Raw genomic sequence first — 20,059 nt, 5'->3', positions numbered from 1 at the left:
TTAAAAGGTTGAATACCCAGTCCTCAATGTGACTGTTATGATAGTTGAGAGTAGAGTCATTTTTATTTCTCTCTGCTCTGTAGCATCACACCACATAAACTTCTCACTTCTAGATTCTCATTTAAAAAACTCTAACTCTCTGGCTTGATGTTAACATACAGATGGGAGTTGTTTTGTCTCTGCTTCCCTTTAAAAACAAAAGATCTTTACCTGGAATTAGAGACAGTGGTTCTGTGACTCCTCTTTTAGCCAAAAATGTGGGTGTATGTGAGTTTCTCCAGGGAAAGAAATTGTAGTTTTTATCAGAGATTCAGGGGGCCTAGCGAAAGCTTAATTTGGAAATTTACAAAACTTTCACTTGAGGGCATGTAAACATAAACATCCCTGATTTCAGTGCCATAAAAGGGCCCCTATCAATGCCACACTATCTCAAGTGCTTGCTGAAATTTCAGTATAATTGTTCTATCAACATACACATATATATTTATATACATAATATATATATACACATATATATTGCCTATAGGTAAATATTAAGTCCTAGAACCCACTGGGAGGGTTTAATGTGAATTAGATATAAGATAGGATAAGGGTTGACTGAGGCCTCTAAGAGAAAGAAGTCAAATTTTGGAGAAAAGAGAATTTTGGAACTGGAATAAGCCAAATGTGTCTAAAGAATGATGAGACAAACAGACTTGAGGATATTTGTGGGTCACTCACTCTGTGGAGTCCCTTCTGGAGTCATAGCCAAGAATTCTTACTTTAAAAATGTGACACACTGTTAAGAAACTTCAGGATATTAGAGGTGGGGTGAGGGGACTTATGGCAACAGCATATGAGCAAATGATGACAGGAATAACTTTTATGTTTTTTAGCTTTTACATCTGAGCCTCTGGTCATTATTCTGACTGACCTCTATTTCACTCAATTTTCACAGACATAGCACAGGTCTATGTCAGGCTCATTTTACAGAAAATATTACTATGTGTTTTGCAAATTAGCTTCATGAGCACTTGAAAAGCCTATTTCTCTCTGAGTGGAAAAAACATGGCAACTGAGGTTTAGTGGAAGGTATATGATTTTGTAATAAGAACAAGCTAGGCCTGAATAAAAACTTCAAAACTCAGCATCTGGGTGGAGCTAGAGAAGAGGAATTCTCGCTAAGCCTCAGTTGCTCTACCTGTAAATCAGGGATTTTAATATTTACTTGTGGAGTTGTTGTAAGGCTTGAAGGTTAATGTCTAGCATCTAATGATGCCTTATGAATGGCAATATTAAAAAGGATATAATGCATTTATATTACATTAGGCAATAAAGACATTCATATAAGTGAATTTCAAGAAACAGAAGCATCCTCCTGAAATTCTAAATTTTTAGCTACTTTATAAAATATATATCCTGTAATATTCCCTTCCTTGAGAATATAAGAGTGGCCTATTTTCTCCTTTATCATGATTCAGTGTCATTTTTGACCATCAGTGATATATTGTTGTACCCTACTGTAATAGAAATACTTGCTTCCAGACTGTTCAGGTCTCAAAGTGAGATAAACAAGAGAAATATCATGTGGAGATGGGTGAGTGCCAACAAAGCAATTCTTTTTTGGGGGGAGGGGGGTTGTGAAAGCAGAACCTCTGAGTTGTATAAACACAGAGAGCCCTGGGTTAAAGTTATACTTGAAGTATTTACTGACTTCATTTTGATATCCTCCTCTCTTTTACATACCTCATGGGATCATTTTATACTTGGTTAACTGACATGGTATGTAGAAATGCAGGGGAATATAGTAAAAATTTCAGATGATTCTGAATAAAGGATAAGAAGCAAGAAAAAATCAAATAGTTCTTCTCCTTACTGTGTTCACATATACCATTTACAAATTGCATAAAATTTTTTTAATTGACTTTTAGACAGAGAGAAGAAGAGGAGAGAGAGAGAGAGAAAGAGAGAGAAGCATCAATTTGTTGTTCCATACATTTATGCATTCATTAGTTGTTTCTTGTATGTGCCTTGACTTCAGATTGAGCTCACAACCCTGGCATATCAAGATGATGCTCCAACCAACACAACAACCCAGCCATAGCCATACTGCTTTTTTGTAATTGAGGTATAACTGACATACAACATATTCTAGTGTACAACATAATGATTACATATCTGTATATGTTGTGAAATAATCACCACAATAAGTCTAGTTAACAGTTATAAGTACTGTCGCAGTGGGTCAACACTGGCAACACCCATACCTGAATGCCTGAGACAGCCACAGAGAGGGTGGTAGGCCTGCAGACAGACCACACCTAGGGAACACAGAGGCCACACCCATTGGACTCCTGTGGTTACACCCTTCTTTTATACAGACAGAATGGGAAGGCAGAGAAATGCAACCCAAATGAATCAAGAGAAACCCCCAGAAAAGAACTTGAACGAGTCAGATATAAACAAATTACCAGATGCAGAGTTTGAAATAATGATTGTTAGGATGTTCAAAGATCTTAGAATAGCAATAAATAGACATAGCGAGCACCTAAGTAAAGAGATAGCAAATATAAAAAGGACATTGAAACAATAAAAAAGAATCAGTCAGAAATGACAAATACAATATTAAATGAAGACCACAATGGAAGGAATTAAAAGCAGAATGGATGAAGCTAAGGATCACATCAGTGAGTTAGAGGACAAAATAAACAAAGGAATGGAAGCAGAGCAACAAAAAGAAAAGACTCAAAAAGTCTGAGGCAACTCTCAGAGCTCTGTGACAACATGAAGAGAAATAACATCCTCATCATAGGGGTTCTTGAAAAAGAAGAGAAAGACAAAGGGATAGAAAGCTTGTTCAATCAAATCATAGCTGAAAGTTCCCTAACTTGATGCAGGAAAAAGTCACACAAGTTCAAGAAGCACAGATAATTCCATTAAAGAGAAACCCAAAGAAATCCACACTAAGAAACATCATGATTAAAATACCAAAGCTAAGTGATAAAGAGAAAGTATTAAAAGCTGCTAGAGAAAAAAAGACTATCACCTACAAAGGAGCTCCCATAAGGATGACATCTGACTTCTCAACAGAAACACTTGAAGCCAGAGGGAATGGCAAAAAATATTCAAAGTAATGCAGAACAAGAGCCTATAACCAAGACTACTTTATCCAGCATTTAAAATTGAAGGAGAAATAAAAGCTTCGCAGACAAAACAAAAAGAACCCCCAAAACCTCAAGGGATTCATTACAACCAAATCAATGCTGCAAGAAATGTTAAGGGGACTTTGTAAAAAGAGCAAAGGGGGAAAAGAATATAGTAAAAGAGGAAGATAGCTTTAAAGAAGAAAATGGCAATAAACAACTACATATCAATAATAACCTTAAATGTAAATGAACCAATCAAAAGACAGAGGGTAGCTGCATGGGTAAGAAAACAGGACCCATACATATGCTGTCTACAAGAGACACATCTCAAAACAGAAGATAAATGTAGACTAAAGGTAAAAGGATGGAAAAAAATATTTCACGCAAATGGAAATAAAAAAAAAAGTTGGGGTAGCAATACTTATATCAGACAAAATGGACTTTAATACAAAGGCTACAGTAAGAAATTAAAAAGGTCACTACATAGTGATAAAAGGAGCACTCCAACAGGAAGATATAACCATTATAAATATCTACAATAGGAGCACCTAAATATATAAAGCAGACTTTGATGGATATAAAGAGCAAGATCAACAGCAAGATTATAATAGTAGGGGATTGCAATACCCCACTAACATCACTAGATAGGTGCTCAAGAAAGAAATTTTACAGAGAAACAGCAGACTTAAAGTACACACTAGGTCAACTGGATTTAATAGATATCTTTAGAACCTTTCACCCTAAAGCAGGAGAATATACATTCCTTTCAAGTTCTCATGATACATACTCTAGGATAGACCACATGTTAGGGCACAAAAGAAGTCTCAGCAAATTTAAGAAGACTGAAATCACATGAAGCATTTCTCTGATCACAATGGCATGAAATTAGAAATCAACCACAACAGAAAAACTCAAAAATACTCAAACACATGGAAACTAAATAGCATGTTATTAAATAACAAATGGGTTAACAAAGAGATCAAAGAAGAAATTTAAAAATTCCTAGAAACGAATGATAGCGAGCGTAAAACAACTCAAAATTTATGGGACACAGCAAAAGCAGTACTGAGGGAAGTTCACAGCACTGGAGGCATACCTTAAAAAGCTAGAAAAAAGCCTGACCTGGTGGTGGCGCAGTGGATAGAGCGTCGGACTGGGATGCGGAAGGACCCAGGTTCGAGACCCCGAGGTCGCCAGCTTGAGTGCAGGCTCATCTGGTTTGAGCAAGGCTCACCAGCTTGGACCCAAGGTCGCTGGCTCCAGCAAGGGGTTGCTCAGCCTGCTGAAGGCCCGCGGTCAAGGCACATGTGAGAAAGCAATCAATGAACAACTAAGGTGTTGCAACGCGCAATGAAAAACTAATGATTGATGCTTCTCATCTCTCTCTGTTACTGTCTGTCTGTCCCTGTCTATCCCTCTCTCTGACTCACTCTCTGTCTCTGTAAAAAAAAAAAAAAAAAAAAAAAAAAAAAAAAAAAAAAAAAGCTAGAAAAAGCTCAAATAAACAACCTAAACCCTGTGACTAAAAGAACTAGAAAAAGAACCGCAAGTAAAGTCCAGAGGTAGTAGAAGGAAGGAAATAATAAAGATCAGAGCGGAAATAAATGACATAGAGACTAAAGAAACAATACAGAGGATCAATGAAACCAAGAGCTGGTTCTGTGAAAGGGTAAACATAATCGATGAACCTTTAATCAGACTCACCAAAAAAAAAAAAAAAAAAAAAAAGAGAGAGAGAGAGGACTCAAATAAATAAAATTAGTAATAAGAATGGAGAAATAACAACTGACACAACAGAAATACAAAATATTGTAAGAAAATACTATGAAGAGCTGTATGCCAAAAAATAAAATAACCTAGGTGAAATGGACAAATTCCTTGCAACATATAATCTTTCAAAAATCAATCTGGAAGAATCAGAAAATCTAAACAGACCGATTACAACAAATGAGATTAAAACAGTTCTGAAAAAACTCCCATTTTGTTAAAAAAAGAACTGGGCCAGATGCCTTCACAGGTGAATTCTACCAAAGATTCAAAGAAGAACAAACTCCTATCCTTCTCAAACTATTTCAAAAAATTCAAGAGGAAGGAAGACTTCCAAGCTCTTTTTATGAGGTGAACATAATTCTGATTCCAAAACTAGGCAAAGACAACACAAAGAAAGAAAACTATAGGTCAATATCCTTGATGAATTTAGATGCCAAAATCCTCAACAAAATATTAGCAAACCGGATCCAGAAATACATGAAAAAAATCATACATCATGATCAAGTGGGATATATTCTGGGGAGGCAAGGATGGTACAATATTTGTAAATCAATCAATGTGATTCACATAAACAAAAGGAAGGAGAAAAACCACATGATAATTTAAGTAACTGGAGAAAAAGCATTTGATAAAATTCAGCACTCATTCATGATCAAAACTCTCAGCAAAGTGAAAATACAGGGAACTTACCTCAACATGATAAAGGCCATCTATGACAAACCTACAGCCAACATCATAATTAATGGGCAAAAATAGAAAGCAATTCCCCTAATATCAGGAACAAGACAGGGGTGCCCCCTTTCACCACTCTAATTCAACATAGTACTGGAAGTTCTAGCTACAGCAATCAGACAAGAAGAAGAAATAAAAGGCATCCAAATTGGAAAAGAAGTAAAATTATCATTATTTGCAGATGATATGATATTGTATATAGAAAACCCTAAAGTCCCAGTCAAAAAACTACTGGACCTGATAAATGAATTTAGCAGGGTATAAAATTAATATATAGAAATCAGAGGTATTTTTATATACCAACAATGAACTGTCAGAAAGAGAAATTAAGGAAATAATCCCTTTCACTATTGCAAAAAAAATAAAGAACTTAGGAGTACATTTAACCAAGGAGGTTAAAGACTTGTACTCGGAAAATTACAAAACATTAATAAAAGAAATCAAGGAAGATACAAACAAGTGGAAGAATATACTGTGCTCATGGTTAGGAAGAATAAAGATCATCAAAATGTCTACACTACCCAAAGCAATTTATAAATTCAATGCAATACCAATTAAAATACCAATGACATACTTCAAAGATATAGAACACATATTCTAAAAGTTTATATGGAACCAAAAAAGAATACAAATAGCCTCAGCAATCTTGAAAAAGAAGAATAAAGTGGGAGGTATCACACTTCCTGATATCAAGTTATACTACAAGGCCATTGTACTAAAAAAGAACTTCGTACTGGCATAAGAATAGGTATATAGATCAATGGAACAGAACAGAGAACCCAGAAATAAACCCACACCTTTATGGACAATTGATATTTGACAAAGGAGGTAAGAGCATATAATGGAGTAAAGACAGTCTCTTTAACAAATGGTGTTGGGAAAATTGGACAGCTACCTGCAAAAAAATGAATCTAGACCACCAACTTACACCAGTCACAAAATAAACTCAAAATGGATAAAAGACTTAAATGTAAGTCATGAAACCATAAGGATGTTAGAAGAAAACAAAGGCAGTAAGCTCTCCGACATCTCTCGCAGCAATATATAAATATTTTCTGATTTATCTCCATGGCCAAGTGAAATAAAAGACAGGATAAACAAAGAGGACTATATCGAATTAAAAGGCTTTTGTACAGCTAAAGACAATATGAACAGAATAAAAAAAACAAACCACACATTGGGAGAACATATTCCACAATACTACTGATAAGGGGTTAATAACCAAAATTTATAAAGAACTTCTAAAACTCAACATCAGGAAGACAAACAATCCAATCAAAAAATGGGCAAGAGAAATGAATAGACACTTCTCCAAAGAGGATATACAGATGGCCAATAGACAGATGAAAAAATGTTCCATATCACTAATCATTAGAGAAATGCAAATTAAAACTACAGTGAGATACCACCTCACACCAATCAGAATGGCGCTCATTAACAAAAACAACACACGATAGGTGCTGGCGAGGATATGGAAAAAGGGGAACCCTCTTGCACTGCTGGTGAGAATGCAGACTGGTAAAGCCACTGTGGTAAACAGTTTGGGGATTCCTCAAAAAATTAAAAATGGATCTACCTTTTGACCCAGCCATCCCACTTTTAGGAATATACCTAAGAACGCCATATCACTGATTCATAAAAAGAAATGCACCCCGATGTTTATGGCAGCATTGTTCACAATAGCGAAGACCTGGAAATGGCCCAAGTGTCCATTAGTGGACGAGTGGATTAAAAAACAGTGGTATATATATATACAGTGGAATACTATGGGGCCATGAAAAAGAAGGAAATCTTACCTTTTGCGACAACATGGATGAACCTGGAAACTATTATGTTAAGTGAAATAAGCCAGGCTGAGAAAGAAAAATATCATCATAAGACCTCACTGATTTGAGGAATCCAAGGAACAACGTGAGCTGAGGAACAGAATTAAACCTAAAGGGAAGGGGAAAGGGCGCTATGGGGCGAGGGGCAAGGGATATGTTGAGGGGAATACAGGGGAAGGGGGATGCAATTAAGACAACACTAGAATCTATGTAAACACAATAAATTAAATAAAAAAGAACAGTTATAAAAACTTACATAATTTTTTCCTTGTGATGAGAACTTTTAAGACCTAATATCTTGGCAACTCTCAAATATGCAATACAGCATTATTAACTGTAGCCACCATATTATATATTATATTCTCATGACATTTCTTTTATAACAGACCAGCTTTTTTCTGTTTATTTTTTTAAAATTTTATTTAGAAAATTAAATTTAACAGGGTGACATTGATCAATAAGAGTACATAGGTTTCAGTTAAACATTTCTATAGCATTTGAACTGTTGATTATGTTGTATACTGATCACCCAAAGTAAATCCTTTTCCATCACCTTATATTTGTCCCTCTTTATACCCTTCCCCTTCATCCTCCTACCTTAGTAACCACTTCACTTTTATCTATGTTCATGAGTCTATTTTTATATCCCATCTATGTGTAAAATCATACAGGTCTTAACTTTCTCTGATTTACTTATTTCACTTAGGTTCTCAAGGTTCATCTATGTTTTTGTAAATGGCACTATGTCATTATTTCTTATGGCTGAGTTAGTATTCCATTCTATGTATGTACCACATCTTCTTTATCCAATCCTCTATTGAGGGACACTTTGGTTGTTCCATGTCTTGTCCACTGTGAATAATGCTGCGATGAACATGGGGTGCCAAAAAAATTGACAACAAAACACATAGGCAGCCAACTAAATGAGCGATGATATTTGCAAACAACAGCTCCGATAAAGGGTTAATATCCAAAATATATAAAGAACTCACAAAGCTCAGCAACAAACAAGCAAAAAATCCAATTTAAAAATGGGGAAAGGACCTGAACAGACAGTTCTCCTAAGAGGACATACTAATGGCCAAAGGATAAATGAAAAGATGCTCATCTTCACTAGCTATTTGAGAAATGTAAATCAAAACTACAATGAGATACCATTTCACACATGTTAGATTGGCTGTTATCAACAAGACAGGTAACAGCAAATATTGGAGAGGCTATGGAGAAAAAGGAACCCTCATTCACTGCTGGTAGGAATGCAAATTAGTACAATCATTATGGAAGAAAGAATGGTTGTTTCTTCAAAAAACTAAGAATAGAACTACCATATGACTCAGTAATACCTCTACTGGATATGTACTCCAAAATCTTGAAAACATTGGTATGTAGAGACCAGCTTTTTTGAGAGGACTTCAATCTGGTTTTGAAATGATCATTTTTATAGAAAAGAAGTATGCAGAATTTAGCTCTAAAAAGCAAAAGGCACATGATAGAGAAATGGAAAGTTTGAGTAAGTCAAACAAATTATTTCTGTTGATAAGATTGTTTTATTTATTTTTGTTCTTTTCCAAGTGAGAGGAGGGAAGATAGATGACTCCTCCTACATGTGTACCAATGGGGATCCACCCGGAAGCTCCAGTCCAGGGCTGATGCTCTGCCTACCTGGGGCTGCTCACAACCTGAGCTATCTTCAGTACCTGAGCTGGAGGCTCCACAGAGCCACCCCAGCACCCAGGGCCAATGTGCTCAAACCAATCGAGTCATGGCTGTGGGAGGAGAAGAGAGAGAGAGAGAGAGAGAGAGAGAATGGGGAGGGGTAGAGGTGGAGAAGCAGATAGTCAATTCTCCTGTGTGCTGTGACCAGGAATTGAACCCAAGACACCCATACAGCAGGCTGATGCATTACTAATGAGCCAACTGGCCAGGGCTGATAAGATTGTTTTAAGGTGGGCTCCCTTGGGTATGTGGATTGAGTTTCTGCTCAACCCCAGAGTTTGCCCCTGAACCTTTTATAGTCCATTGCACATTTTAATCCCCCATGGAGAGTTAGAGCAAGCCTGTTAGATTACATCTAAGAATAATCTGACACAGCGGCCTTCAACCTTCCTCAACATCTGAGGGTTCCACAGAAATGATTCAGAGGCAGGTGGCTAGTATAAAAGATTCCAAGAAGGTGTCCAAGAAAGTGCCCAGTAAGGCAGACCTACAAGGGCCCTGCCCCTGTTATAAGAGTAACTCAACCACTATCTGTTTAAATATTGGGATTTTATATGGGATTTCCTTGAAAAGTGCTTTATTCAGTGCACAGTTTGTCTGAACAAGTTCGAAAATGACCACACTAAAAGTCTGAACCCAGTAACTATGTTCACCATCTATCCTTCCTGCTTAACTAAATGAACTTAAATACTAACTCCTGAAGAAAACTTCTATAATAATTCCCAAATACAAAGGATTTTCTTTTTCTGATCACTTGTTTACATCATCATATTGGTCAGGAGAGGCTGATGGCTGTAACAAATAGGCCCAAGTCTCAGTGGTGTATCACATTGTACAGTATTTCTCCTTTAGGCAAAGTCCGGCACCAACAATCTTGCATAGCTGGCTTAGGTGGTTCTTCTCTTTCGTGAGGAGATATGGTATCTCCTGGGTATCTCCCTCTACAATCGTATCCCCTACCAGTGGTTGGCAAACTCATTAGTCAATAGAGCCAAATATCAACAGTACAATGATTGAAATTTCTTTTGAGAGTCAAATTTTTTAAACTTAAACTATATAGGTAGGTACATTCCTTATCGAGGTAGCGCCCGCACATGGTATTTTATGGAAGAGCCACACTCAAGACCAAAGAGCCTCATGTGGCTCACGAGCCGCAGTTTGCCGACCAGGGCTAGGCCACCTCAGAGGCCTTTGATGGACTTCCTGCTGCCAGTAGAGCAAGAAGTGACAGAGTGCCAACTTCACTGGGCATTTGAGTTACCAGGCTTAGAACTGGCATACAGGATGTCTTCCCACATCCCGTTAGCCACAACTAGTCACATTGTCCATGTAGATGCAAAGAGAGCTAGGAAATGTAGAGCACCTCTATGGCCAAAAGGAAGATAGAATCATTTGTTTGAACACAGAGCATTATCTTTTCTGTACCACTGACTCACCCTTGTCCACTCTCTGCCTTGGGGTACAGATAATTGTGTGTCTATCTTAAATCTTTAACTAAATTGCAAACTCATTAAGATAGGAGATTATGCTTTATATGCTACTACCTGAGTACATTAGTTAGGATAAACTGCTGTAAACACAGACTCAGTGATCATTTCGTACCCTAAGGAATATAGGTCTTTTTGTTGTTGTTTTTTACCTTAAAATAGTCCTTGGAGAGTGTTACAGTTTAGCAGTAGCCCTCCCCCTTAGGCTCTAATTCAGCGGCCTAAGCTAATAGCCACTGTTTTATTCTCAGGTTCAGTTTGTACATTGGAATGCCAACAGGCAGAAAGGTGACACTTTGGTAGAGTGTGCATGCAAATTTTATGGACCAAGCCAGGAAGAAGCACACACATCATTTTCCACATTCCACTGGCCCACACAAGGAAAGGGGAAATGTTATTCTATTCTGACAATTCTTCAAATTAGAAGTGGTCACTTCCTATTTTTAAAATTAGAAGCTGATACTCAAAGGTGAGTATCTTCCATGCTACATTGTCTTCTGCACATAGTAGGCTCTCAATAAACATCTCAGGGCAATGTTATGCCTGTGTCAGCCATTCCTTTTCTTCTTCTTTAACCTCCTTCTGTCTGTGTCCCCTGCCTTTTCCACATGTAGTGATGTGTGAAGAGTGACATGTGTTGGACATTCAACACAGTGCTTTTTGGTACTTCAAACACATCACAGTCTGTTACAGTAACAATGTAAGTCAGAATTTCAACCAGATACTAGCTTGTCTCTTGACACGTTCTATTTTTATTTTGTTATGGCCAATTTTTTCTCATTATGGTTGACTGGAATGCTAAGCAAGTGTCTACTAAGGGCCCATTACTGTGGAGATAATGTTTTCTTGATGAGAAGGACAGAAAACCCTTATCTCTTCCACTCTGAGGAATGTGAAACAAATAGTGGGTCCATAGGGAATGCTAAGGGGGAAACAGCAGGGCAGCTCTCTGTGCCCTGGATTTTGCTGGTTCCCTCTGGTGGTGGTTCCTTCTGCTGTCTTAGAGGTTCCATTCTGCCATGAAAATGTTATGAGAAAATGCTATCATAAATTATAACACTGTACCAGTTAGGAGGTCTGGATGAATTAACCAATGGTGAGAGTAGTTTGCAATCTAGAGTTCTACTCCCTTAAAGACTTAAGACTTAATGTTTTATAGGTAAGACAGCAAGAGCATCTTATTCAATATCTTTGCTCATCCTTTTCACTCAGCCTCTGTTCCACACGTACACTCCTACCCTGCACACTCACACAATTTTCAGGTCAGTCTGTTAAGAGTCTAAGTAGGCATAAAGATTGCCTTGATTTGGATATAGCTCTTTCATTGACTTGTTTTATAGTTTTGATCAATTCACTCAACCTTTTCAAGCCTCAGCTTCCAGATGTGTCAAATAGGAATATCATTTGTACTTATTTTATAGTTATTTTGATGATGAAGTTTGGTAGTATGTGTAAATTGTTTAATAAAATTGGTCTTAAATTGAAAGTGGTCAAAATCTCCTTTAACCTACATCATTATAGACTGGTGGAAAGCAGAGTGACTGTGTTTTATTTTTAATGTGCACGTATAAGAGGAAAAAGAATGGAGTACATCACTATTGATTTTGCTTGTTTGTTTTTAAATTTTAACTTTAGGGTTACCATATGCTTGATTCAATCCACATTTATCTAAATTTCATCAGAATGTAACTATAACAATTATCCATCTATTATGCCTGCAGTTAGCCAATTAGACACTATTGCATACATAACTGTCTGGTAATGCAGTGGTTTTGCTAAATTCCAAAATGTTGGAATAATATTGCCAGTGTTTTGAATCTGGCTGGAAGAAAAGGGGCTCATAGACTTCCCATGGAGGGGACTTTTGTGGGAACGTAGATAGCAGCATTAATTAGGCAGAATGTAGGAGAAAAATACTAAGACCTCAAAATAATTTCGTTTAGAAATTCCTCATATATAAGTCTCTAAATCTGTTGTAAATAATAGAAATGTATTCTGTTTGAGATCAGGTTTCCCCTAATGCAGTGCTGTACACTGTTGGAGAAGATTGGGAGGCATTGCAATTCATAACAGTGTTCTTCTTTCTAGAGGCCTGAAGGGTGTTGACAATGGAAAGTTTTTTAGAGTGACTAATGCACTCTATGAATAAACTAGATCCTTAAGTTGTCCTCTGAAGCCCTGAAATCATAACCATAACCCCTTTTAGGAAAATTAATGTAAGTTTTCCTTAAGACCCACATAGAAACCATAAAGTTGGATCTCAGATCCAGATTCAACTAAAACATATTAGCTACATTCTACTTGCTGATACCTTTGTTAGGAACTTTCACATCGTTCACATCATTGAGTCATCACTACTTATTCTTTCTAATCAGATAGTTATATTGATGGATCATGTACCTCGCAAACTGAGACAGACCACCCTTTTCCTTTGGTTGTCACTACTGTAAAAAAATCACAAATTATTTTTGCTGACCAAGACCTCATTGGGGAAATATCAATTCATCCATGTTTGAAAACCATTTCAACCAGCAAAACCATTTCATTGCAGTCAGGGCTTGTCACTGCTGAGATTATTTAGGTAAGATTTTCATGGGAGGTGATACTATAAGGCCTCTGTGAAAAACAGTGGGAATCAACAATGAAGATACTACACTTGGCTTATTTTTCCCTTTTCACATAACTTGCAATACCCCTTTAGCTATGTAAAAGGAAGACTATTTAAAGGAAGCCTAGGATCTGACCTCTCATGTTATTTCAGTGGAGAGGAAAGCATGGAGAGTTTGCCACTCTACTGGTTTAGCAGAGAGGGATATTGGAAGTCAATCTCTTAGCTGGAAGATCTTGTCTTGGCTTGTTTTGGAGCTAGGACGAGGGCTGATAGTCTTATCCCTGTTTAATTTATGTAGCTTCAGAAACAAAGGTTGTCAGGGCCCACGTGATGAAGAAAGGGGAAAAAAGCAAATGAGACGAGGGACATGTCTAAACCTCCTCCAGCGGCATTGTCACCCTACTCATCAGGTAGGAAGAGAAACAGATTAAAGCAAGTTCTTTGTTTCCAAATTCCAGGCTTGCAAAGGATGTATTATGATACTCATTTCAAAATATGGTTACATCTTGAAAGCATTTTTGTTAGAAAGGCATATTATCTTTAACAATGAAGCAAGGACAAAGAGGTTGGTGCGTTACAGTAGACTCTTAAAATACCTTAGCAGATCCAACTTTATATATATCTTTTTACATTAGCATTCAAAAATCCTTGGCAGGAACAATAGGAACGGTTCAAAGTTCAATTCATAATCATAAGCAGACTTCTCCCCCTCTCCTTCACCACCTCACGGCTTTATTTTTTTGTGAGTGTATTTGGAGGGGGTGGAGAGAAGAGAAAGGGGTCAGATTTAAACAACTTTTTCCCCTCTCTTCCTCAGGATGAGCTCTAATTTCATAATAGGATAGTTTTATTCAGAGTTAACTACTTTGGTTTGGGATCAGAACAATCATCGTAGCAAATGTAATGTTTTAAAAGCTCAGGCTGTGAAAGACAGGAATAGTGCAGCTTAGTAAAAGCATATGTTGCTAGTGGGACCTCACAACCACATTCAAATCACGCTCTTGCCAAATCACGTTATGTTTCTAAAGCTCCTTATTTAAATTTCCCAAGCGGGGTTCATATGGCATGTTCTGTGTTTTTGCTGTACAGTATTGAAGGAGGTTCTTAGAAATCTTTCCCCTTAAGAACCATTTTTTCTCTTCTAAATAAAAGTCCTAATTAAACCAAGTTTACATTTATGGAGCACAGGACTCCACGCCACTGACAACAACAGAAAAAACAACAACACAACAATCCAAACTGCTCCTGGCACTGTTCTGGGGTCTGATAATGGCCCGTGGGGCCGGGGCCGCAGCGCCTGAGGTCAGACCGGCTGCCAACACTTGCTGTGGTTCTTTAGCAGTTACGTCCCCTTGATCATGATCAGCATTCACAGGACCCGAAATGCCAGCTAATCGAGTCCCAGTCTCAGAGAAAAACTGCATTAAAATCACCCCAGGCCAGTGTATTCTTTACTTCAAAAGATTAAAAATAACAAGTCACTTACGTGGAGATTGTGTTACCCATTTTTGGAATGCGTTTCAATGCTTTACAAAACCTGGATCAGGAATTCACCCGAAGTTGAATGTCACCAGTTTATGCATAATGTTTGCTCTCACATTTGAAGACTGTTTCTCTGTAGCCTTCTGTTCTGTTTAGAAAGCCTGATTCTTTTTGCTTCTTTTTAGGCACTGTTTAATCATTGTTTATGATTTTAATAGTTCTCTCCTGGCACCTTGGAGTTCCTTACAATTTAATTATCACATCTATCCCTACAATGAATAAAATGATCATCTTTCCCGCCAACCGCTATTCTTTGATTTTTGGCTTGGATGAAGCTTTTACTATTATAACATGGAGATCTTTCTGAGCCACTTTGTAAAATACAGCACAATAAGAGAGGGAGAGAGAGAGAGAGAGAGGAAGAGAGTGAGAGAGAAATCATTCCTGTTAAGGCCAAATTCCCTAATGGGTGCTGCAGAACACTTACACTCTAATTTTGACTGCTAATTGCCATATGGGTCTGCCCAATCTAAATATCTACCTCTAGAAATAATGGCATTGTAAATCAGCATTTTATTCAGAAAACAAAAGTATATGTTGAGAGTAACCGAATTATGGGTGACAAAAAATTGTGGTTTATTGATACATAATTCTACATGGTATATTGTAAATTCTGTTTTATCAGGTCCTAATATTTATTGCTAATATTTATCTCTCCTCCCTCCCTATTCCCTCTCCTCCCTTCTTCTACCTATTACCACCAAACTAGGAATCTTTTTCAAAACTCTTATACAAGAAAAAAGGAGAGTTATATTCATTCTCAGCCATTCTTTCTTCTTCATTTAGGATCTACTGTCTTCTATGTGCTTTATGTGGATCATTCTCTCCACTTGTACCCATTGGGTTTTCAATTTTCCAAATTTCACTTAAAATAGATACTTTTTTTCTTGTCTCAAGCAGCACAATGTGATTATAATACAGACTATCTAGGTCTAAATTGTGGCTCTGTGATTTTGGGCAATTTAGTTAACTTTTCTGCAAAACTGAGATAGAAATCATCCCTAACACCTAGTGTTGTTAGGAGGATTCAATGTGTTAGTATATTTCAAGCACTTACAACTGCATGTGGCCATAGAAGTCTATTTTGATATTGGCTATTATTCAACTCTATCACTCTGCAAAATGTCTGGCTTCTTTTTCTGTCTGTAAAGCCTGAAGTTATTTGTCTCTCTTAATTCAAGTGCTCTGTGTTCTCCAATTTTTTTCCCCCAACTTGAGTGCTGGCCCATGTTATAGCAATGAAAGGAGATGTATACTTGGATTCTTTATTGGACACAGTAATGTCTAGCTTTGAGTTCAAGGTGGGCTTCTTCTCTCTAATGAGAGAAGGTGTTGAGGCTTAGTTTCTTCTTGTGAACTACTAATAATTTTTTTTTCCTGCATTTGTAGACATACTGCTTTCCTCTGACGTGGGTTGTACTTGAAAAACAATTTGTATGTGTGCAAATATAGTTCTCTCTTTTTTCTTTCTTTTTTTTTTAAGTGAGAGGAGGAGAGACAGACAGATAGACTCCTGTATGTGCCCTGACCAGGATCTACCTGGCAACCCCTGTCTGGGGCCAAGGCTCTGCCCATCTGGGGCCATGCTTGCAACCAAGCTAATTTTAGTGTCTGAGGCAGAGGCTCCATGGGAGCCATTCTCAGCACCTGTGGCTGGTGTGCTAGAATCAATCAAGCCATAGCTGTGGGAGGCAAAAAAAGAGAAAGAGAGAGAGAAGGGGGAGGGGGAGGGCCAGAGAAGCAAATAGTCACTTCTCCTGTGTGCCCTAACTGGGAATCAAACCCAGGACATCCACACTCCTGGCAGATAGATGCTCTACCACTGAACCAGCTGGACAGAGCCAAATAGAGTTATTTCAAAAACTCAGTTCCTCAGCCTTTGTCTTATATCATTTATCCAGCTATTTTTGTCATTTTAAGATTTAAATACAATTTCTGCATCGTTTTCAGTATCTCAGGAAATGTGAGGAGAGTGTTTTTTCATTAAAGCATTATTTTAAAAAGTTGAAAAGGTGTCAGAGGCTGAGAACCAGCCCCTGCAGAACTGTATGTGACACTGATTTGACCTCTAAGGAATAATATACATCCTTAAGAGTGTAATATGCAGCTCTTTTTATTATATAAACTAAGTAAAATGTTAACTTTTTGGTAAAGTGTTAAGCATCTCAAAATTGATGTTACCATATTCTACAAGATACCTAATAATCTTTGATTTTGCTATGCTTGCAAAACTTGTCTGAACATATTAGAGGAGAAAATGATTTATCCAAAGAAAATAAATTAATCGGAAAATATAGATTACAGTGGTTCCTCGTCTATCATGGGGGTTAGGTTCCAGAACCCCCATGATAGGCAAAAATCTGAGAAGTAGTGACCTTATATTTATTTTATTATTTTTATGTACAGAACACAGTGGTCTCGTTGGTCATCTCCCATCCATCAGCCAATAGTGTGCCGTGCACATGGACAAACTAGCTCAAGCGGAAGTGGCCATAATTGTGTTTTCCATACGTGTGAGTCTTTGTCTACTCATCTGCTATATGTTACGCATTTTTTTTTTTTTTGTATTTTTCTGAAGCTGTTAACGGGGAGAGACAGTCAGACAGACTCCCGCATGCGCCCAACCGGGATCCACCCGGCACGCCCACCAGGGGCGATGCTCTGCCCCTCCAGGGCGTCGCTCTGCCGCGATCAGAGCCACTCTAGCGCCTGGGGTGGAGGCCAAGGAGCCATCCCCAGCGCCCGGGCCATCTTTGCTCCAATGGAGCCTTGGCTGCGGGAGGGGAAGAGAGAGACAGAGAGGAAGGGGGGGGGGTGGAGAAGCAGATGGGCGCTTTTCCTGTGTGCCCTGGCCAGGAATCGAACCCGGGTCCCCCGCACGCCAGGCCAATGCTCTACCGCTGAGCCAACCGGTCAGGGCCTATATGCTATGCATTTTATTTCAGTTTAATGTTCTCTTAATATATTTTAATTAATATTTTTATACTGTTTTCAATTTTTTAGGCTAGAAAATGCTTATTTTACTGCAAAAATAATTAAAATAATAAATATAGAAAAATACCTATATACCGCAAAATCCTGCAAAATAAAAAATCCGCGATACAAAATTAGGTACATACAATTTTAAAATCTGTGATACATTGAGACCGTGAAAAGTGAACTGAAAAATAGCAAGGGCTGACTGTAATTTTCTTCACAAAATAATAAGTATTTTATCTAGTATCCTATGTCTTTTAAGTACTTACAAAATTGTTTTTCTCTGTTATATTTTAATGGGGAGACATTACCTGCTAAAGGTGAAAAACACAAGCTCTGGAATCAGACTGCCTGAGTATGCATGATGGCTTTTCTATTTATCAGCACTGAATGTTCGTCCAGATTACTTAACCTTGCTGAGTCTCAGTTTCCTCATCTGTAAAATGAGAATGATGAAAGTACCTGCCCATAGGATTGTTGTGTGGATTAAATGAAATAATGTGTATAGTTCTGCTATACACTGGGCAGCAATTGAATAACATGGTTTTCTTTTAATCATATTTTTTTTTACCTTCTAATTATGACAAATTATATGCTTTTTAAAAAATGCATGATTGTTCCCTGGCTGGTTGGCTCAGGGGTAGAGCATCAGCCTGGTATGTGGAAGTCCTGTGTTTGATATATAGATGCACTGAAGAAGTAATAGCTACTATTTAATGCAAACAACATTGTCTATCATCTTTGAACTCTTAATTTGTGTTCTCTGGTCTTGAAAATATATAAACGTTGTTGTCTGACTTCTCTTTCTCATGCCTATTTCTGTTATTACTAGATATCAGGATGTAAACAAAATTTTGGTATGTTGCCTTTTCAGAGTCGCCAGTTCAGAAATTGTCTTTAAATCTACCTTTAAATGTCTCTTTTCTTGCATGTATAACTTAAAAAAAAAATTCTGAATGCTTCCTGAGAGCAGTGTATCTGCTCATTCATGGACCAGCTTCCTGCCTCTTCCTCCCATTATGTAGAGTTTAAGATAATATAAGACAAAAGAACTTGGTAAGATCATAGTTCAAGTACAGACCATGACATATTAGGAGGGTGAACATACAGTTATTATCCAAATGTATACACTTAGAGGGTGAAAACAGTACTGTTCATAATAAAGTTGTGACAACCAATGGGTACTGGGGCTGTCAGGACCAGGACAAGCAACTGCCCTATGCCTTTATCTTTCTGTTATCTATTTTTGTGTTACAAATCATATCAAAACATAGAGCCAAAAGTCAATAACTATTTCATTATACTTACAGTTTCATGGGTCAGTAATTTTGATATACCATAGCTGTTTTGCAGTCATATCTTCATGATGATTGGGACACTGACTGGGATGCCTGAAATGGCTGGAAATGCTAGGATAACTTAACTGGATCCATATGTCAGGGGCCTTGGTTCTGTTTGTCAACTGAGTTTCTAAGTTACTCTCCATGTGGCATTTTCTATGACTGGAATGGTATAATTGTGAAGACTCAAATAAGAAGAGAACTAAAGAAAATTACAAAGATGCAGGTATCCTGGGAAAGGAAGACCTTGCCTATGTACCATAGGAAATACCTGATGCTATGTGCCCCAAAGTGTAAAACACATGTCATAAGTGGTTTTCAAGTGGACTTGACATTGAGTAATACTGTTATCTGATCAAATGTTTGGAAAACAAAATTTTCACCTTCCATCCTTTTGACAATTCATGAGAAAGGGGAATATCTCAGTTTGTTACTGGTAAGTGGTCAGCATCAGTGTAACCCTAAATTGACTTCCATATTTACAGCAAATAGAACAGACCTCAAACCTGAAGCCTTCAATGGGCAGCAATTAAATAACATGGTTTTCTTTTAATCATGTTTTTTTTACCTTCTAATTATGACAAGTTATATGCTTTTTAACAAATGCATGAGGCCCTGGCCGGTTGGCTCAGTGGTAGAGCGTCGGCCTCGTGTGCAGAAGTCCCAGGTTCGATTCCTGGCCAGGGCACACAGGAGAAGCGCCCATCTGCTTCTCCACCCCTCCCCCTCTCCTTCCTCTCTGTCTCTCTCTTCCCCTCCTGCAGCTGAGGCTCCATTGGAGCAAAGATGGCCTAGGTGCTGGGATGGCTCCTTGGCCTCTGCCCCAGGTGCTAGAGTGGCTCTGGTTGCAACAGAGCGATGCCCTGGAGGGGCAGAGCATCGCCCCCTGGTGGGCGTGCCGGGTGGATCCTGGTCGGGCACATGCGGGAGTCTG

General features: G+C 37.9%; 1 non-coding gene across 1 annotated transcript; it reads left to right on the top strand.

Moving 5' to 3' along the window:
- Positions 1-19,737: 19,737 nt before the first annotated feature.
- TRNAT-CGU (transfer RNA threonine (anticodon CGU)) lies at positions 19,738-19,813 on the top strand. Its single transcript has one exon. It is a non-coding gene; the product is annotated as a tRNA-Thr (tRNA).
- The last annotated feature ends 246 nt before the right edge of the window (positions 19,814-20,059 follow it).

The sequence above is a fragment of the Saccopteryx bilineata genome, chromosome 2, assembly GCF_036850765.1.
Source record: "Saccopteryx bilineata isolate mSacBil1 chromosome 2, mSacBil1_pri_phased_curated, whole genome shotgun sequence".
In the NCBI taxonomy this organism is placed as follows: domain Eukaryota; kingdom Metazoa; phylum Chordata; class Mammalia; order Chiroptera; family Emballonuridae; genus Saccopteryx; species Saccopteryx bilineata.
The sequence above is the reverse complement of the archived record's forward strand: the minus strand, read 5'-3'. Positions and strand labels throughout refer to the sequence as shown.